The sequence below is a fragment of the Rattus norvegicus genome, chromosome 14 (genome assembly GCF_021556685.1).
Source record: "Rattus norvegicus strain SHRSP/BbbUtx chromosome 14, alternate assembly SHRSP_T2T, whole genome shotgun sequence".
Lineage (NCBI taxonomy): Eukaryota > Metazoa > Chordata > Mammalia > Rodentia > Muridae > Rattus > Rattus norvegicus.
In genome coordinates, this window is record NC_141547.1 from 17,260,026 (window position 1) to 17,282,220 (window position 22,195).

General features: G+C 42.0%; 1 protein-coding gene across 5 annotated transcripts in view; it reads right to left on the bottom strand.

Moving 5' to 3' along the window:
* The window catches only part of LOC148001254 (uncharacterized), a 56,018-nt gene extending 40,148 nt beyond the window's left edge, over nt 1-15,870 (bottom strand). For 4 of the 5 annotated variants that reach the window (XR_015636893.1, XR_015636890.1, XR_015636892.1 and 1 more), the window contains exon 1: nt 15,772-15,870. The gene's annotated coding sequence lies outside the window, so the exon portion shown is untranslated. The remainder of the gene's footprint in view (nt 1-15,771) is intronic. The other variant, XM_087584522.1, reaches the window with a different exon arrangement.
* Between the last annotated feature and the right edge of the window lie 6,325 nt (nt 15,871-22,195).

The following is a 22,195-nucleotide window of genomic DNA, read 5'->3' on the forward strand; positions in this document are numbered from 1 at the left end:
CATTTTTTTTTTTTGATGAGAGACTGCCAGAAAAGATTGAGTCTATAGATTTAGCCCTCTTTGGAAATGTCAACCTTAGTTTAGCACTAAGCATATACAGAGGTCACTGCAACTATCAGCCATGGCCCAAGGAGGTGGGCAGGATACATCTCATGGGACATCAGCAGAACCTGGTGCTGTTGATGTAGCTATGGAGGCTTGAATCAAAGTCCCAGGGTTCAAGAAGAAAGGTGGTGAGGCCATTCAATGTTCTATTGACCAGATACCCTGGAATGAAGCTCTGAGAGGCCAGTGTTTGAAGTCTAAGTTTCAGTGGAGACCCTGGATACTGAGATGCTATGGTTGAGATAAATCTGCTAGTCCAAGAGAGAGCCCATCTCATATCAGCAGCATGTGACAGAGCCACTGTCAGCATTCCATTCTATTATGAAGACCAAAATTCAGAGAAGTGCAATAAATCACCAGGGTCAGAAAACACAAAGCTTAGGTCTTCAAGTTAAGACCCCCCACTGTGTCTTCTGGACACACAGTGTTTTTGTCAACTTGGCACAAACTAGAGACAACTGGGAAAAGAGACTCTCAATTAAGAAATTGCCTCCATCAAATTGGCCCGTAAGCATGTTTGTGGGTTCATTTATTGATGAATCCTTGATCTGGCAGTGTCAGCCCACTGTGGTGGTATCACTCCTGGGCAAGTGGGCCTGGGTTGTATAGGAAAGCTGGCTGAGCAAGCCGTGGAGAGCAAGTCAGTAAGGAGTATTCTCAATGGCTGTGCTTCAGTTCCTGCCTCTAAGTCCTTCCTCGAGTCCTTGCTTTCTCTTAGCAATGAATTGTTATGTGTAAGCATAAGCTAAATACACCCTTACCACACCCAAGGTGCTTTCAGTCATTGTTTTAACACAACAGAGAGAAGCAAATCAATACACAGGGCTGGCAAAAGCGTGTGAAGCAGATGCACTATAGCCATACAGTTCCACCACTAGAGAATTCCAAAATGGCTGCTGAAACCCAGGGGCCAACAGCCAGGCAAGCCAACTTAAAGAAAGTTCATCTGGCTTTCTAACAGCTGCAGAGCCTGCGTTCTTGCCTCTAAGTGTTGCAGAAACAAAGCATACACAATTGCTTATAATTTTTCAAACAACTTCCAAATGTCTGTGTCGATGAAACATGGAAAACAAACCCTTTGAATTCTTCAGTTCCCAGAGTAGCAACCACAGCCTTTTCTTTTTCTTTTCCTTTCCTTTTTTGAGCCAAGAATATGATCTGGTACACAAACTTGTTCCAAAAGTATGCCTAATCTTCTCACTGCATGCTTGTGGTTAAAGATTTGCCTCATACTCCACACAAAGCAGCCAAGAGTTTAACAGTTCGAAGAAAAGACCCTGTGTAACAGTAAAGAAGCTTGAGTAAAACAGAGGGGGAGGACAGCAGTCAGGAGTAAGACACCTCCACTGTCAGCCTGCATTGGCCAATATGTCACACACAGCAGCTGTTTATGCTTACATTTAAGTCAAACCAAAACAAAGCCTCAGATCCTAAACCAGACAGCTCTCACTTTAGCTCAGTGTTCCATGGCTACCATCTGAGAGCAGGGATTGGTTGAGCCCATCTGTCGCTGCAGTAAACTTGATTGGACAACTTTGCTCTAAACAGCCACTCTTAAGCTTTAAAACAAGACAAAACAAACTCAAAGTAACTTTGAACTTTTAAAAATAATCAAGGGGCCCGTGAACCCTCTTTCCAGAACACAGGCTATCTGCATTTATATTCACTGAGTGCCAAATTAAGACTGAGAACATTTCTATTAACTCCTATGTCACTGGCTTCTTCACACATGGCACTACTAGAGCACTCCTGTGGCAAGCCAGGGAGACATCATCACAGAGTGACGAGAATATTTTGACCTCACGGATGCTCTGAAGGTGTCTTGGAATCTCCTGGGATCACAGACCTCATTTTGAGACCACTTGTCTAGACTATACTCCGTCACTACAAGTCCCCTGGCTCCTGCTTACTTCCAAATGCACACGGTGCTGGTTTTGCTCAAAGGTTCTTCTGCCAGACTTCTAGAGCTTGTCAAAGTCAAATGAAACAACCAGGTTATTTACCCAAGTCAGATTCTTCTGAGAGGAAATGAAACAATAAGGTCTCACTTGGCAACAATGGCTTGAAATTAGACCCCAATGTGCTCTGAGGAAGACATTATTATGGTTTAAGTGCAGCTGAATGATTGCCTTAATGATTGGCCCTAGTGGGTTTTCCTAACTTGTATGGAAATCACACCCCAGCCTCAGACAATGACCTGACATTTACACCCACTTAGCACCCTCCCACTAAATAGTGTTTGTGTTACCTCAGAGTAAGGAACCTTCAAGAGGCCAGTATGCAGGGTAGGGTCATGAGTACTAAAACTATCCAGGTCTCAAGAAGGACAAAGATCCACCAAAATTACTCCATGGTGATTGATCTAAGGTTCTGTTCTTCACCCGCTTGTTGAACGTGGCCCTGAAAGCACACAAAGATTGTACAATGCTACACTGCATTCTAAGCCTTTGGAGTGAATACCCTACTGATATACTCTTCCTTCACGAAGCAATCACTGGATAAAATAGAGCTTCCCACTTTGCTTATGTCTTCCCCAACCTAGTGTTTTGTGTAATTATGTATACTTTGAAAAAAATCAGCTACTACTATTTTATCCTATAGCTTACAGGTCTTTTACAGGCTTACTATCATTTCCAGTTTCGTGTTTCTATGGGACTTCTGTGTACATGAACTTGTGTGGCTCTGTATCTGTATGTGCTTTCTATGCCTTTTCCTTGGCTCCTTTTCTTCTGTACCTGTGTTTGTGTTTTATCTTGTTTTGCTATGATTTTCTAGAGGCCTGTTTTCTAATGAGAGGAAGAAAGGCTGTGGATTTGGGTGGGAGGGGAGGTGGGGAGGATCCAGGAGGTGCTGGGGAAAGAATAAACTATAAGGAGTTGGGGGTGTGAAGTAGTTTTAATTTTAAAAAACTCAGAGCGGTGCAACCCTGTCCCAGTGGATGTACCTGCAAAAATCCCCTGTACCTGAGGTACAGGGATAACTGCAGAAGAAGAGCCCAAAGATTATAGGAGCCCAAGGTCAGTTTACTGGGTAATTGCATCTCCTAGGAATGTCAGAAGCTACATCATAAAGTTTGACTTACCTTTCTGCCTTCAAGTTTCAATAGTCCGAAGTATATAATATTGTGCTTTCTTTTTCCATTAAATAATTAATTAATTAATTCACTTTACATCCCGATCGCATCACAGGCACTATCCATTCTCTCCTCCCAGTCCCACCCTCTCGGCCCCCACCCCCCGGGTACCAACCTGCCCTGGCACATCAAGTCCCATCTGGACTAAGCACATCCTCTCCCACTGAGGCCAGACAAGGCAATCCAGCTAGGGAAAAGGGATCCAAAGGCAGGCAACAGCTTCAAAGTCAGAGACAGCTCCAATCGTTAGGGGACCCACTTAAAGACCAAGCTGCACATCTGCTACATATGTGTAGGGAGGCTAAATTAGGTCCACGCATGCTCTTTGGTTAGCGGTTCAGTCTCCTTGATCCTCCATAAGCCCAGGTTAGCTGGCTCTGTGGATCTTCTTGTCTTTTCCTGTAGTCTTCCACAAGACCCGCTGAGTTCTGCCTGATATTTGGCTGTGGTCTCTGCATCTGTTTCCATCCAATGCTGGATGAAGCCTCTCTGATGACAGCTATGCTAGGCTCCTATCAGCAAGCATAGCGGAGTATCAGAATTTGGCTCTCTCCCATAGGTTGGATCTCAATTTAGGCCAGTCATCGGTTGGCCATTCCCTCAATCTCTGTCCCATCTTCATCCCTGAAAATCTTGTAGGCAAATTTTGAGTTGAAGGTTTTGTGGCTTGGTGTCCCCCTCCCTCCACTGGAAGTCCTGCCTGCCTACAGGAGGTGGCCACTTCAGGTTCTATATTCCCTGCTACTAGACATCGACCTTCTTAAGGAAGTTCATGTTCTCTCTCTCTCTCTCTCTCTCTCTCTCTCTCTCTCTCTCTCTCTCTCTCTCTCTCTCCGTCCCTCCCTCCCTCCCTTCCTCTCTCTGTGAGTAGAACTCCTAATCTTGTCTAAGCATAAAGGCATCATTAATGTACAATGTGAGTGTGTGGCTTAAGATTTGGAAAAGGGAGGATTGCTGTGGAAATCCCCATCATCAACATCCACAGTACTGCCCAGATGGTCAACTGTCTCTTGTTGCTTCATAAGAGATAAAATAAGAGGCAGGGCCCACAAAACCCAAACAACTGCAAATTATGGTAAGTAAACCAAAAGTCTATGGACTTTATGTTTGGGGATGAAAATAATATGAGAATTGATGAAGTAACTGAGAGTGTGCATTCTGGGAAAATTGTTCTGATGAAAAAGGACGAACATAGAGTTCAGCACAATTCTCCCAATCCAGTCTCCTCTGGCTGTCGTCAATGGCTGTCATCTATGGCTGTCATCCATGCAATTCTTGACACCTCTACACATCTAGCTCTGGTTTGAGTTTGTTGGCCTTTGACAATGATGCCTAGCAAAGCAGATGGCAGTTTCATTATTTCTAGTTTGGTCGCTCTTTAGTTAACACCACTATCATTATAATAAACCACAGCTGTGTACTCTGCCTGCTTTGGATCAGGGCCCAAATTGCTTGTCCTTTTGCCTAAGGGAAAGTAAAATAATTAAGTCTATATTAGCTTGAAGATAAGGCTTTGGGATAGCATTTCTGAGTGGACAAGGCGATGAGGAGTCTGAGTATAAAAAGAGAGAAGAAAGGAGGTGTCCCTTTCAGATAACATATATACAGAGGCAGAATGGGTTTGTAATTATGGCTGTCTCAAACACACTAAGAGTGGTATGTTTACATGATGAACTCAACACTCACTGCTGCTTAGAATAAATTGTTGTCATTGTTGTGTGCTCTCATACAGGGGACTGCCTGAGGTAGCTAAGAAATAGAAGCCAGTACACCTTGAAATTTGATCTTATTGAGAGAAGAAGAAAGTATGTTAGGTAAGAGATAGAAATATGATCATCAATGATAATAAAGCGGATATTAGGGACTGTGCTTTGTATCTACTGAGCGGGTGAGTTTACCTCAGATCTAAGCAGACTTATGCAGTCACAGTAGGTTGGACAACCAAACTTCTCCTATGAGAACTTGGCGCCATTCACTCTTGGCTGAGAGCAGAACACTGTATTTGCATAGTGGGTGTTGGCTTTTATAAGAAAGGTAAGAGGCAGATGTTGTGCTATGCAAATCAAATTGGTTATTATAAACTTATGAATCTATATATGCCAACCTTTTCAGAATTAACTTTGCAATACCCGCTCTTCTTTGTGAGTGAACATGTCCTAAAAGGATAGAAACACATTGTAGGAATGCTCCTGCCTTTCCTGAGCCATGCAGTCAACCCAAACAGCCACTCTGCAGTGTGTTCTTCCTGGATACTTTGGGTATCGTGCCCTCAACCTTCTCTCTGCCATTCATTCACTTACAACAGATTTTTGGCTCACTTGGATAAATACTGAGATTGATAAAGGAAGAATAACAAAGAAACCAACATGTATAAAGAGATCATGTTTTAATAAGTGTTTAGCTACTGGATTTAGAAAGACCTTCAATGATGTTAAGGCATATATTATATTTCTGACACTATCACATTTTAACATCTCTCAATTGTGATTAGTAACTTGTTAAGTAACATAGAATGTTTGGCTAACTTTTTACTCTCTCCTTTTTAATGAATAAAATAATGGTGGTTTCTTCTAGTCCATGATCTAGTCCATGACATATTCGATACGGTAAGTGACTAAGTCAGAGTAGTCTAGCATTTTTCACCTGGGTTGTATAAGTCCATCCTTTAGGTTGTTATTTTACAAATAGTAATTTTTACCTACAATATTAAAGAGGTTAAGACAACACATGTTTTCTGTTCTAAAGAAACTACTCTCCACTACTCCTCATCATTATTTCCTGATAGGCATGCAGGAACAACATCTGTCTAGAATTATGCTCCTTGGGAGCCAGATGCTGTCTGTTCCCATGAACTGAGGCCACTTCCACGAGTTCTGTGAAGCGGACTGATGAAATATGTTTATTATCGAAAATTGGGCCGGTGCTGGGTGACTGGTTCAGCAGCTGGACCTTGTAAGAGAAACAAGCTAGGGCCACTTACATCCCTAATGTAAACATTACGAGTGGCTGCAAAGTGGCTTGGGAACTTTTTTATTACCCAAGATATTGAAGTTGAGAAATATGGGAAATAATTGAAGGGGTAGTTTGCTTAATAGTTTGCCTTAGTCAAGCATTCCTTTTTGGCAGTATTTTAAGTTCAATAAATCTTAAGTGCCTATTCTGTGTGTCAAGTATAAATTAGGTGCTTCAAAGAGTAAGGTGCACTCCATGCTGTTGGAAGTCCCACGTGAAAGGATAGGTGAGTTACTGAGTGCACAGGAGAATCGGAGGAAGCCAGACAGAGTTACGAAGATGGTGGAAGTTCGTAGGTGCGGCAATCACGGAAGGATTCAGGGAAACCACAGCAGAGATTTGAAAACTGGGGGGAAAACTTTCAATTGAAAATGGGCTAGAAATCTCTGGGTCCTTATAATTGATCTTTGTAAGGCCGTTTTGAGTTTCCCTTACCCAGAAAACCACCTTTAAAGGTGGGTATTGAACTTGTGAGAATCTTTTAAAAGCTAAAGAGTCAAAATCTAACAAGGAACCAAACAAGGAGCATTAAATAAAGACGTTTAAGGAAAGCAGAAACTCAGGATTTAGAATGTGGTACCAGAAAGAATCGGGCACTCTGGAAAGGGTCATGCACTGATTCCCTGGAGCTTGATTCTAATCTTGGTCATCCACATGTGATGGAAAGTCTAATAGAAGATGACCTTGAGCAAGTTCATAACTTATTGAAGGCAGATAGAAAGCTGTAAAAAAGCAAATAAATAAGAGTTGAGCATTAGCAGCTTTCAGTCACATTTCCTGTGTTCTAGCCTAGCTAAGGCTAAGCCTCAAACTCGGAGATTCACCCTGCCTTTATTATCTGTAGCACTTGAAACACAAAGTAAGTTGAAGAAAGTCAATGAGCTGCTCACAACATCTATTTTCATCAAGTTCAATATTGTTCTTGTGGACACTAAGAAGAAGACACTCAATAGCAGACTTCATCCCTGGAGAGGCTATTTCTCCTTCCCCTAGAAGTCATTACCTACCTGTAGCTTTGTCTAGGGTTGCAACACCTCAAACTTTCCCTTTCAGATATTGTTTTACTCAGGGTTTCTATTTGTACACAACCACTATGATCAAGAAGCGAGTTGGGGAGGAATGGGTTTCTTCAGCTTACGCTGCTGTTCATCAAAGGAAGTCAGGACTAGAGCTCAAGCAGGTCAGAAAGCTGGAGCTGATGCAGAGGCCATGGAGGGATGTTACTTACTGGCTTCTTTCTCCTGTCTTGCTCAGCTTGCTTTCTTGTAGAACCCAAGACCACCAGCCCAGGGATAGCACCACCCACAATGGTCCCGCTCCCACTTGATCACTAATTGAGAAAACGGCTTACAGCTGGATCTCATGAAGGCATTTCCTCAAGGGAGGCTCCTTTGTCTGTGATAACTCTAGCTTGTGTCAAGTTGGCACACAAAACCAGCCAGTACAGATATTAACATGCCCGTTGATATTCCCATTGCTCTGGTCTTGTTTATGCAGCAATCTCTCACACAATGCAGAGGAGTCCATCTTGAAACCATGTACATACCAACAAGAAAAATGGACTCAGCACATTGTATTTCTATATGGTTATTTGTGCATGCATACATCCGTGTGTGTGTGTGTGTGTGTGTGTGTGTGTAGATAACATTAATAAAGAGAAAGAACCTATTAACTTGAGAGTAGGAGGCATGGGAGAGAGTCAAGGGAGGGTATCTGTGAGGGATTGAAGGGAGAAAGGAGAGGGAAGCCTTGTAATTCTATTTTAATTAAAAACATACTAACAAAAAGAATAAGACGGCTCTGTAGAAACTGAGAATTTTAATGACTATGTACTCTGTGGCAGCACAAGAAACTGATCGTCACTCATAATGTGTGACTCTTTATGGAAATTAAAAACTGTAAGGACAAAAAAAAGTATCTGCCTGAACTGTAGTTTTTTAAAGTTAAGAAAATGGATGACTATTTAAGTCAAGAGTTTTCCAGTTCAAGATTTTACATGCTCATCCCTCCCCCTTTTTTTTTTGCTTCAAAACAATTTATTCTAATATTGCTAATTACTGAGCTTGTCCAAAGTTCTGTTGCCTTCAAAATACACTGAGCTGCAGCCTTTGAGGACATGCAATGCAGAAAGCAACGTGGACACCGTGTGATGGGTGCTTCTACCTCCACTGTCCTAAGACTCCACATGTCTGCTGTATTTACTTATTTCCAGACTTTGATCCTCACTCTTTCCAGAGCATGCTACTCCCAGGAGCTGTGATCTTGGTCTTCTTGCTGCCTGGAGTGTGCATGGGTTCCCTTGTTTTCTCGAAAGTTCCACTTAAACATCTCTCCTTTATAAGCAAGTCTCTGATATTTTTGTTGAGCACCTACTCAGCCCCCCTTTCCCTCATTTTTCTGAATCAAACATCAGCATGCATTGTTTTATAACCTGATATTGTATGGTGTATTTATTTATTTACTTACTTATTTACTTTTTATACCTTCCAATTATAGGTTTTATGAGATCAAAACTTTAGACATTTCTAGAAAGAGGCAATATAAACTCTAGGTTTGGTCCTAAAACTTGTTCCTTGAACCTTGGAAACTTGTTCAATTTAAAGAAGGATTTCTTTACTAATTCTACATATCAGTTATTTACATCCTATCATGTCATATTAGACTCTTTTTAAATTTATTTTTAATGAAGCACAGTGTTTTTATATTCCGATATATGTAGTTTATTTTCATATTCAAGTATGTAAGATATGGTATTTTGAATAAAATATAAATGGCATCTATATCTAATACAAAATATATACATAGAATTTTAGTATGCAATGCAAATAGATACATGTGCATGTATGCATATCATACATAGGTCTGTATGTTAATTTATCTTTATTATTCCCATGAGGTGACACTACCATACCAAAGTATTTATAGCCTCTGACTTACCGTAGTTTCAACTCATGGTTTTATAGGTTTATAATAGTATGAAAGTGATATGATTTCATAGGGAACCATATGTTGATGCTTGAATTTTGTTTTGTTCCCAAGATAGTGATATTAATTTTGTCACTCTTTTGCAATATGGGGAGCAGCAGTTAGACGCAGGCGACAGCCAGACATCTGATCACAGGGATAGACATGGGTAGCCTACATTGTGCTATGTTTCTGGGCTATAATGTTTGCCATGTTAGAAATAACAGAGGCATTTTCAGTTTATGACGGACCTATCATAGTACAACTCTAACATAAGACAAAGAATATCTTTGATGGAGGCATGGAGGCCCATGTGCTCACAGATAAGCACTGGAATAACTAGGAATATTAAACATACAGGGTTGTTCTTTCAAAGAAAGGATGTGTAACCTGTTATCCATCCAGAAAGCTGGGAGTGGATATGGTCAATAGTCTGGTGAGCTTTGCGCTATCTGTGTGACCAAGACCACATCAGATCCTCCCCCAGATGCTTATTGTGAGCTTGTCAGTCTATAGAACCCATTTTCATAGAAGGTGTCACACACAGTCAGTCTATAGATCCCATTTTCATAGAAGGTGTCACACACAGTCAGTCTATAGAACCCATGTTTATAGATGATGTCACTTGTACATTACTAAGAGATTCAACAGAGTCACATCTTAAGCTTTATTGTGCCCCAAGGGATTGAATTAATTATCACTAGGGAAGTTTTCATCAAATTGGGCTGTGCTTTAATATACCTAAAATAAACTACTCAGAGTTTGAACCAGCAACAGCTACTTGTTGAATAGAACTACCTTCTTGCCTCCTGTGGATCATGGTGGTTGCAAAGACCCTCACACATCTTTATAATAGGTGACTGTAAAATTCAAACTACTTTTAGCAACTGATATTAGCAAGGTGAGAGAGACAGTGGCTCCTTATACGTATCTTCCCATAGTTGCAAGAATTTTCAAGCTGCCCATATGTACCTTGTGGAAGTTTATGCTATAAACCTAAATACAGTTTTGTCCCATTATGGAACTGGATGCCACCTCATTTGATGAAGGATCAGATACTGGAGGCATCTGCATAGGGGCATAGGAGGAGTCATAGCCACTGCTGTCTTTGATAATAAGCCCACCATAGTTAGTGCTGGTTGTGGACCCTGAAACTCTAACTCAGCTCTGGGTCTCTCAGCTACTGCATGAGAGCAGTCATGCCCATGTAGACACTTGCTGTGAGCCCTCCCAGTCTGTGTCCTCAGGGGCAGGCCTCTTGTCTGCTAGCAACTTGCAATTGAATTGCTTCCCCGCTTAGTTACAGTTCAAAGGCAATCCTACCCTCCTTGTGGACATGGCAGAGACAAGCCCCTTCATATTAGAGACTCTGGACCCAGTAGTAGCCATGTGACCTATGGCTGTAGATCTGCAGGCAGTTCTATTAGTCTGGGGACCTAATCAAAGAAAGTATTTACTTGCAGAATCCATCCCTCAAATGTACAGACACCAATAAACAGTTACAGAGATAGAAAAGATCAAAGCCAACACAATGCAAACATTTTAATAACTCTCCAGTCTCTAACCCAAACAGGTGGAGATCACTGAGTTGTCTGGAAAAAAAATGATTTAAAACACAATAATCATCTTCAGCAAACTCAAGGAGATACAAGAGAGCAGACAACTCAGTGGGATTGGGAAAACGAATCAGGAGCGTTGTAAAATAGAAGCCAGAAATAAGAGGCAAGGAGAAGCTCTGGGGTTGAAGATCATGAGATGACCAAAGTGAAATATTCATCAGAGAACACAAGCTGCATACCTGATCACTCAGAAGAAAACACTCAGTGAGCTCAAAGACAGACCATGAAATCCTCCAGTGAGGAGAGCAAAGCAGACAAGTAATGAAAATTAATGGTGAAATGATAGTAGCTTTACTACATTTATCTGTGGTGAAGAAGTGGTTATCCCCGTGTCACGAATGCCATCAGATCATATACATATCTTATGCCATATACGAAATGAAGGAACCAAAGGTAAAACATGAAACAAAACTTGCAGAAGGAAACTTAGGGGGAGGTGGTAAACGCTAGTCAGAGCAATGATGGTCTCTTCAATATGGCCTCGAAACCAACAAAAGCCAGTTCTGTAAGCTGTTGTGCATGGAACTAAAAGGCCTCTTTACTGAAGGGAGGGTCAACAGTAGGAAAGGGCTAGAGAAAACACGTGCAAACCTGTGACCTGTAAGCAGTTTATATCCAAAATAAGAAGAGACATGCGTATTCCAATAGCAAAGAAACAATGAGACGATTGAAAATGGACAGAGGACCCGAACTGGCATTTTCCCAAGGAACACATCTAAATGACTGCTTGGTCAAACACAGGTTCTCAGTGTGATGGTGTGTGGCGAGAGAGGGTGAGGGAAGGGACCATCTGGTAGTTACAACTTTGGGATACTATTCTCTTAGACATGCAGTACATTATCCTGAAACATAAGAACTCAAAGGACAGGAATATGGGCAACACCTATTTATTATTTCTAAGGAAGGAATACAGGATTCTAAGGAAGATAAGACTTGGAGAGAAAGAGAAATGAGTCTGTGAGCCAAAAGTCACAGCTAGATAAAGAGACCTAACAGCTTTTAGCAGTGTTGGTAGGTGTAGTCTGCTTTAGGTGGGCGAGCTAAGATGGATGCCTGGATAAGAGTTTGGGCATCAGAGGGAGCTCCTTCTTATCATCAGCTGGCTCCTAAGCTGACAGACAAATAGCTATGATGGTGGTTCCTTGTCATGAAATAAGCCTACTGAACTGAATACTGGCCAGTATTTACCTCTATTGGGCATATCTAATCCCAGGCGTATATGAACCCAGGACAGCTATGTATATAACTGTCTTAGTCAGGGTTCCTATTCCTGCACAAACATCATGACCAAGAAGCAAGTTGGGGAGGAAAGGGTTTACTCAGCTTACACTTTCACATTGATGTTCATCATTAAAGAAAGTCAGGCCATGGAGGGATGTTATTTACTGGCTTGCTTCCCCTAGCTTCCTCAGCTTGCTTTCTTGTAGAACCCAAGACTACCAGCCCAGGAAGAATACCACCCACAATGGGCCTTCTCCCCCTTGATCACTAATTGAGAAAATGGCTTATAGCTGGATCTCAAGGAGGTATTTCCTCAAGGGAGGCTCCCTTCTCTGTGATAACTCCAGCTTGTGTCAAGTTGGTACATGAAACCAACCAGTACAATAACCCAAAACAAAAGCACAAACTTTCTTAAAACTGTACGAGTTTTTGTGATCTATTTTTTTAAGTGTAGATTCATCATGGGTTCTTGAACATAAACTTTGTGGATAGCAAGGCTGAAAGGCTGGACATGGGTAGATTGGGATATTTTTCTACTAGACCTAGATTGTAATCTTGTTTTGAAAAGTTAACTTCAGCCAAAGTCAGAATCATGCCTAAGGACAATTAAAGAAAAAACCTCACAGAGACCTGCTAAAGGAATGGAGATTCGGAGTGCTTACACTCACCTATATCAAATGACAATGCTTTGGAGAAACACCAGCTTAATCTTGGGGAGAAAGAAGCAAACAGACTATAAAAACACAAGGAAGGCATAAGAGTCTTGATGACTTACAGATGTCACTGTTACATAAACAGACGAAGCAAAGCAGTCAACTGGATTTCAATCTGACACAATGTAAACATTCAGTCAGTGGCTTTTGAATTAATATGCACATGCCAAGACCATTCCGGAAGGAGGCCGAGTGCAGGCTAAGAATAGAACAGAGAAAAAGATGCTTCTTTCCCTCCTAACAGTTATCCCACAGCAAAGGCTAAGAGTAAGCTGCACAAGAAACTGGAAGACAGAATGAGAAACCTGTAAAATCCTAATGAAGCACATATTTGCTCACACATGTATGCAGAAGTGGGCACACACACATACACACACCTGTACACACACACACACCACATACACACACACATACACACACATGCACATACACACATGCACACACACACCCTAGACCACACACACACACGTGCACACACACACACCACACACACACACACACACACACACACACACACACAGATGAACTAAGGCAATGCTATATCCAATCCTTAGATTTCATATTGCCGATATTGGCTTTGCCTATATCAATCCACAAATAATATAGAATGCCAATAAGATATGATTGACTGTATTTTTCTCGGATGTGGACAACTTGACCTTAAAGTTCACTTGGCAATATGAACATTCGAGAGGTGACATAAGAATTTTAAATGAAGAGAGGAGCGTCACCACTCCAAGATACAGAAGCCTGTATAGGTCTGAGATTTTCAAATCCTGATGGAGGTTCTTGAGGAATCAGACATCATCTGGGAGAAACGCATCTGCCAATTAAACTCTCTCACAGAAAACGAGTAGATGCTAAAGGGAGTATTGAAAGCCAATATTAGGGGGAAGGGGGTATGAATGAAGTTGGGGGAAATGGTAAAAAACCTGTGCAAAGTTGAAGCCAAACACATTCTGCCTCCTTGTAGCAAAGGACCAGACCCTGGAACTTGGAAAACGAGTTTGGAAATTATAAAGTGCTGTGTGAACACGACAGGGATTAAAATACAATTTAACTACACTAGACATACGTCTCTCTTTGCTAGAAGCAAAGGTAAATAAGACTGTCAAGTCCACAGTGAATAAGTGTGTAGAGGGCCGTAATAACATTCGCCACCGCTAGATGGCGCTGGCTTCCACTGAGCCCCACGTGGAAGGCCAGGATAGCCTCCGCCATTACAAGATGGCGCCAGCCTTCGCCGCGCCAGCCGACTCCCTTTCAGGAAGTTAACTGTGCGCATGCGCAAGAGTGCCTTCATGCCAGGTCTTTGCCCACTCCGGGGCGTGCCTGATGAGATCATGGGTAAACAACCAATCAGGTGTGAATGCGCCGCGCTAGGGTGTATATAAGCGCACCATGTTGGCGCGCCGAGGCTTCCTCTTTAAGATTATAATAAACTTTGGTCACAGCAAGGATTTCTATGTCCCCGCGTGTTTCTTGCCGGCGAGAAGTCGCGCGTGGGACATAAGTGTATTACACAGGAATGTTTATTCTCACCAATATAAGTATCTATTCCAAAGACACAAGCCAATAATCAATAGGAAAGTTTCCCAGGGGACAACGACTGCAGACACATGGAAAGAAGCCAACCATAACTGGTGACGAATGCAGGCTCAAACAATGAGTTCATAGATGTCAGTCAGCAGCCTGGCAGAGCCACAAGTAAGATGGGCAGCCCCATCACAGGGGTGCTGGGAAATGCATTTTCACAGGCCAATAGGAGGTTAATGAGCTAAGAGAGACTTTTCGGGAAAGGTTGGGGAATCTTTACAAAGTCTAAAACATCCATGGGTTCTCGGGCCGGACACTCCCATTTGTGAAGTTAGCTTACAGATGCAGTTCGCCGATGTACAAGTAAATTAATGCCCGAGCATTCATTAAAGTCTGGAACGACCCACGTGTCTGCGACAGTGGACGAGCTAAGGCACAGAAAGCCCGAGGTACAATAATATGTCACTATGTCCTATGCTGAGAAAATAAATGAATAAGCATGTATGTGTGTAAAAATAAATAAATCTGAAAAGAGCACACTGTGTTACGGAGTTTACTTGTGCGTGCAAAGACCATTCTGGGAGGATATATACAATAAAATTGACTAAAGTCATTACTAGGCAAGGAAACCAAACGACTGAGGGATCATGGGTAGGAGAAATTTTATTCTATCTTTAGTTTTATTCTCTTAAGTAATGTTGACAGTTCGAATCTAAAATGCCTCCCCCCACACATATGTTTTGGATGCTTGTCGCCTGTCTGGTGGAGCAATTAGGGGAGACATGGAGCCTTCAGAAGATGGGGACTTGCTGGGGTAGTGGGTCACTAGGAGTGAGCCTTTGAAGCCTAGGGCTTGGATCCTGGTTCTGACAAGCCCTTCTCTTCTGGTCTGTCACAATGTAACTGTCTTTTCCACACTCTCCTGTCCCCACAAGCCAAGCACTCTGCCCTGCTTCCCATGACAAGGTGTATTCCAATAGTCTCAACCAGAGGTGCAGGATATTTTTCCCCCACACGGGTTGTTTCTTCTAAGCATTTTCTTGGCGAAAACGCAAAATACAGCCTAATACAGACTGCATAGCCCCTGTACTGCTTGAATTTTTACTAGGGACATGTTTTTTCCAATAAGTATAAAATATTTATATATGATTCATGTCATATATATCATATCACCTGTGTGTGAAATAAATTTTCCTAATTTAATTTTTTGATGGTTTTCATCATTTTTCTCCCCTCTCTCTCCACTGTTCCCGAGTGCCACCCCCATACCATCTCAAACTCCTGAGCTCTCATTACTGTCATTACCTATTGTTACAATGAAAGAGGAAAATCCTTTGTTACAACGAAAGAGGAAACTCCAGGTGCACCCCTAAAGGAGATTTGGCTACATTGTAATGGCGTCTTTCTTTCATCGGCACTAGAAAGAAATCTGAGGCAACAGATATGGTCCACATTAAAATTGTGTTACCTGATAGTCTTCTGCAGGAGACTGGCAAGAAGCAACAGTCAGGACATCTCAGTCAGCATGAGGGTCAATGACTAGAAGAATTATACCCAGGTCACCCAGACATGAAGGGTCTCTTTCTGCAGGTTTTATGTCTAAGTGTCTCACAGAGGGTGGGTGTGACCAGGATCAGGCTTACCTTGGTTACTGGAAGGGAAACAAGGAGGTACTTGCAGATAAGGATCAACATTCCTGGCTTTGTGCCTTGGTTCTGTTACTAGCTGCTGGGTTTATGATCTTTGGCGTGATATTTAGACGCTGTTGATATAAAAGCTTTCTTTACAAAATGTGGTTAAATATGAAACAACTACAATTCATAGTTTTCGTAGATGAAGTTCTCCGATATCTTGGATTTGAGTGCCGTGGGAAAGAAAGCACTCTGGTGTTGACAACTGATAAACTCAAGAGTCATTAAACGCAGGTCAGGAAAAAAAAAAAAAAAAAAAAAAAGAACTGATCTGAGGAAAGATTCCAGTGTGGAATGGGAAGCGAGCTTTTAGGCAGGCTAAGAAAACTGATGACTTCTAGAAAACAAATTGGTGAACATTTCTTCTGTAATCTTGTCGGTCACCTTCGGTAAGGCAGATTTTAATGCTGACATTTTACAGAAGTCAGAGACAGGGAAGCGACCTGTCTGAAATTACTTAAATTTAAAATAATAGGATGAGAGCTTGTCTGCTTCAAACCATTTTAACTCTTTATTTTTTTTTACTTGTTCTTCCATTAAATCATTAAAGCCAGTTGATGGGCAAAATTGTAAGAAATACAGATTTCCTTCAATATGGTCAGCAGTCTACATTTTGGAAAAAGGAATCTGAACCTTAGAGAAAGAAGGGATGTGAAGTGGGTCATTTTGTACATGGGTTCCATGCTGCGGGCATAGAGGCTGGGAAGGGTGCTCGGTGGGTAGACTGCTGCTATTCAGGGAATGAGTGTAGAAGTTTGGATCTCCATCACCTATGTGGAAAGTTGGGCACAGTGCCATTGGTCTGTAACCGCAGAACTGGGAGGGCAGAGGGCCAGATCCCCAGAACTTTCTAGAGAAGACTCAAGGGCAAATTTGGCTTCATCTTTCTGAGGCATTGTGTTTGGTGGCTGAAGCATTCCAACCCATGACCTTGTAGCAGAGTATAAATTCAGTTTTTATGTTGTTTTTTCTTTAATTTTTAAAAAAATTTTATTAGATATATTTCTTTACTTACATTTCAAATGTTATTGCCCTTCCCGGTGTCCTGTCCATAAGCCCCCATTCCCCTTTTCTTCCCCTCCCTCATACGGGTAATCCCTCCATACATCCCCCTTACTACCCCCCATATTCTCCTGCACTGGGGGTCCAACCTTGGCAGGACCAAGGGCTTCCCCTTCCACTGGTGCCCCAACAAGGCTATTCTCTGCTTCATATGCAGTTGGAGCCCTGGGTCAGTCCATGTATAGTCTTTCAGTAATGGTTTAGTCCCTGGAAGCTCTGGTTGGTTGGCATTGTTGTTCTTATGGGGTTGCAAACTTCTTCAACTCTTTCATCCTTCCTCTAGTTCCCCCCAAGGGCGTTCGGTTCTCAGTTCGGTGGTTTGCTGCTAGCATTGACCTCTGTATTGGACATGCTCTGGATGTGTCTCTCAGGAGAGATCTATATCCAGTCCCTTTCAGCATACATTTTTTTAGCTTCATCAATCTTATCTAGTTTGGTGGCTATATATATATGGGCCACATGTGGGGCAGGTGCTGAATGGCCATTCCTTGAGTCACTGCTCTAAACTTTGCTTCCATATCCCCTCCTATGGATATTTTTCCCCTTTTAAGAAGGAGTGGGAGCATCTACATTTTGGTCATCCTTCTTCTTGAGCTTCCTGTGGTCTGTAGATTGCATCTTGGGTAATTCGAGCTTTTTGGCTAATATCCACTTATCAATGAGTGCATACTTTATGTTCTGTTTTAAATCTATTCTTTTTATAAGGGTTTGTCTATCCTGGACAATTATCAAATTATCAGTCATATCCTTCCAAAGCTCTCTCTCTCTCTCTCTCTCTCTCTCTCTCTCTCTCTCTCTCTCCCTCCCTCCCTCCCTCCCTCCCTCCTCACTTTGTCAAATCATATTCAGAAATAAATTAGATAGAAGCTCTCATACTATGCTTGAGATCTCTTTTATTCTTATTCTTGCACTTTCTCATGTTTACCTTTCTGCTCTATCCCAAATAATGCCTCAGATCTCCTCGGACAACTGTCTCTCTAGCTCAGTCAAATCTACTGCTTAAGCCATCCGTGAGATGTCCTACTGTTTAATTGTGCTTTTATTCTTAGAAGTCCCCGTGGGTCTCCGCCCTGCTTCCTTTGCCCTTTCTTTCCCTTTCACCTGTTTGGTTGGGCTTCTGCTCTTGAGAGCTGCTGGGTTTCTTACCATCTTGTCAATTGCTTGAATTTCTATCTCTTCTTTGATCTCTAATGATGTGAAATATTTATAATAGTCCCTTTGATGACCTTTTAACATTTTTGATTTTAGAAACTATGCCTGTTGTGGGTTTGGCCTTTAGTTGGGGTAGAAGGTGTCTCTGGAGTTTAATAAATTTGGACTATCAACTCCTTCAACATGGCATTGTTGGGAGAATCCTGTGAGGTCTGTAGTGGAGGTGTGCCTTCAGCTTTAGTTCAGTTTTGTCAGGCATTGTTCTGGGGTCCTCCACAGTTCTAAGGTGTCCCAAGACCCCACAGGTGCTATAATGGAATCCCAAAGCTACCTTAAGTGAAGACATTAAATAGAAATCTGGGTTGACTTCCCCACCCATTGTCATGCTGAGGCAGACTTGCCTTGTGTTTACCTGTATACCTATTTAGTAGATATGCTTAGAACCTTCTGAGTTTTAAACAAGGGTTTTCTTCCTTTCATCTTACTGGGATACACAGCTGTCGTCCATCTTAACATGAGGTTTGACTGTCAGCATCTCTATCCCAGCTCCCCTCAAGTTTCAGCTGACTATGCTCAGCGTTACTCTATGGAATGGGCACTCCTGTTATGACAGGCCTCAGTTTTGAAGGAGATGAGAGAGAGCCTTGGGTATTTTCTTCAACATTCTGAAAAATTGGGCTACTTATTTAGAAGAAACTTTTCATATTCGGTATTTCCAGATGATCTTTAGTGTAATAGCTTTACCATAAACATACTGAGATCGCCCAGAGCCAACGTACCAGACTCACCCACCTTTGATTTTTAAAAATGGTCGCCTTCATGTTATAGGAACACCCCCACAGAGCTGTCTGACACCACCTTTGGGAACTGTCTGTTTTACTCTGGGGATTCCTGGTAGCTACATTTATGTCATTTTGTCCCCAGGGGCTGAATGTGAATGGCTGTATGTCTCAAAGCATGTCAGCCAATTACTTGCTTATAAACTATGAAACCTCACACTCTAAAAGACTCTTGGTCCTCTACTTTTGGATCTTCTCATTTGGCTCTGTCTCAGTTTATTTGATTAATTATCATTTTTGCTCTAATATCAAGAACAATATTTCCTACTTGCTACAGGCAGTTTAAGTGTGTGAGATGATGTCACAGGTGAGGCAGGTCCAAGATAGAAGGAGGCCTGTCATTGGATGAGAAGGAAGGATGGGCGGGAAAGAAGTTTGAAGGAAGAGGAGGAGACTGGGACAAAAAGGAGGAAGAGACAGGAGGGACAGGGAGAGAGGCCATGGCAGGACAATATGGCAGGTGACGTTAAGATTCCACGGTGTACCTTTACAGGTTGTTATGAATGTTTTTAAGAGATGAATGTGTATTGGGCTTTGTATGTTTAGGTGAGCAATTATATCTTATCAATTGGGCCAAAGGATATTGTGTTGTGTGTTCTTTCATGTAGCAATTTAAGTGTAAGAAAGTGTGGGGTGGCTGGTCTGGGCCGCTGTCAAGTTAGGATGTGTGTTTCTGGCATGGAAACCTGCCTTGGGAACTAGATAGGTAGAGAGATTGCTGCCAGGCTCAGAGAGAGGCCTTTGGCAGTGTGATATGGGATAGAGAGGAGCAAGTGAGATGCTTTGCTGACTGAGAATTAAGATACCTAGCAGATATCTTGGGGCACTACAGTGCCGGACCTAGAGCAGATTCTAGACTCTTTTATTTTTTATATTTTCACAACAACATAAGTGGTTCGATCTGTACATACGATTATGAATACAAGTCTGAGTGGATGCCGTAACAGCCGAATGTCCCAAGCACAATCAGAAAAATCACTAAACAACAAGAACAGCAACAACAGTAATAACAAAACTTGTTTCACTTTTTATGTTTGCTTTCAAAGCAAGTTCAATATCTAATTGCAGCAACTCTGTAAGGGACCAAGGTTTTGTTTTGTTTTTTTTTTTAATGTTCCACATTTATAACTGTATTAAAAAGATTATCTGAATATGAAGGAACTCAGAATTCAAGCCTGTGCTTTTGTTTGACTGGTGTGTGTGTCTGTGTGTGTGTGTGTGCGTGTGTGTGTGTGTGTGTCTGTGTGTGTCTGTGTGTGTGTCTGTGTGTGTCTGTGTGTGTGTCTGTGTGTGTGTGTCTGTGTGTGTCTGTGTGTGTGTCTGTGTGTGTGTCTGTGTGTGTGTGTGTCTGTGTGTGTGTGTCTGTGTGTGTGTCTGTGTGTATCTGTGTGTGTGTCTGTGTGTGTGTCTGTGTGTGTGTCTGTGTGTGTGTCTGTGTGTGTGTCTGTGTGTGTGTGTCTGTGTGTGTCTGTGTGTGTGTCTGTGTGTGTGTCTGTGTGTCTGTGTGTGTCTGTGTGTGTGTCTGTGTGTGTCTGTGTGTGTCTGTGTGTGTGTGTCTGTGTGGGTGTGTGATGCATCGCTCTCAATTCTCTGAACACAGCTCTCTAACATTTTTTTTTCTGGGGCTGGATAGATAGCTCCATCAGTAAAGTGCTCACTTTGCAATCATAAAGACCTGAGTTTAATCCTCGGAGCCCCCACAAAAACAGAGCTCCTGTGGTTGTAACTACAGCACAGGGGAGTGCCAGGCAGGCAGGTAGATTTCTGGATTTCCTGCGTCTACCAACCCAGATACTATTTGGTGAGTTTCAGGACAGTGAAAAAAACCTTGTCTCAAAAACAAAACAAAACAACACAAAAGACCAAGAAAATAAAAGACAGCACTAAAAAAAAAAAAAAAAAAAAAAAAAAAAAAAAAAAAAAAAAAAAAACGAGATTGTCCCCTGGCCCTCGAACACACACCGATGTACATATGTCTACACTCATGTGAAGAACACTACAATAAAGTTGCATCTGAGAAAGTTTGTTTTGTCTTTCTGCTATCTGTCTTTGATCCCCTTCACCCATACATGCAGACCATAATGAAACTACCCACTGTATCACAAGAATCTGTTCCTTTATTCTGCAATGACAGACCACAGATGGCCTCACTGGAACCATGTGGAAAGAGGCTCAGGGCTATAGGTAGTTAGACCAATGTGTAAAAACAAAGCACCATGATCAATAACACCTCTTTCGAGACTTAAAAGTGAAACATTAGAGAGAGGAAGTCCATGCAGGACAGCCAAGCCGAAAGACTAAGCAAGGATTGGAGCAGCATCGGGTTCGCAGAAAAAGACAAATCTACAAGAGTTGGCTAGAGAAAGCCACAGGCTCTGGTGCCTACACACTCTTCTTTGGACACAGTGTTCCCGCTTTGGCTCCAAGGTAATATCATTCATCTTGGAACACACTCTTTCACCGGAAATGACAAGCAGAAAGTGGATGTTTGTTTATTTAATGTTTACAGGTGTTATATATGCCAAATTTTTGCCAGGAAGAAGTTAAGTGGTCAGAGAGTGGCTGTAGCTCTGTCTCCCACACCTCACTTGTCTGCAGTGGCATCCTCAAGAATAGAAAGCCTTGATTTCCTACTGTTGTTCCCATCCACATTTTGGTGTTTACTTCTAGTCTTGACTATTGTTTTCTAGAAGATTTGCTCAATTAAAAATTAATAAAAAATGATGGGTCTGGAAAGATGACTAGTGCTTGTCATTCAAGTATGAAAACCAAGGTTTTAGTTCCCAGAATCCATGTAAAGCCAAGCACAAATATATTTGTAGCCCCAGTGTTCCCAGGGTGACACGAGGCTCCCTGGGATGTCATGGGCCAGCTAGCCTGGCATTCCGAGTGGGAAAACAACAGAGGGACCCTGCCTCAAACTAGGTGGAAACTGAGGACTGACACCTGAAGTTTTGCACACCCGTATTCACACATAGAAACAGACATACACACATAAAAACTAAAAAATGAAAAGTACATTTTAAATTTTAAAATATTTATGCTATACAATTGATGTCACTTCATCAACCCATCCACCACTGGTACGTGTGTGTGTGTGTGTGTGTGTGTGTGTGTGTGTGTGTGTGTGTGCATGTTTGTGTTTTAA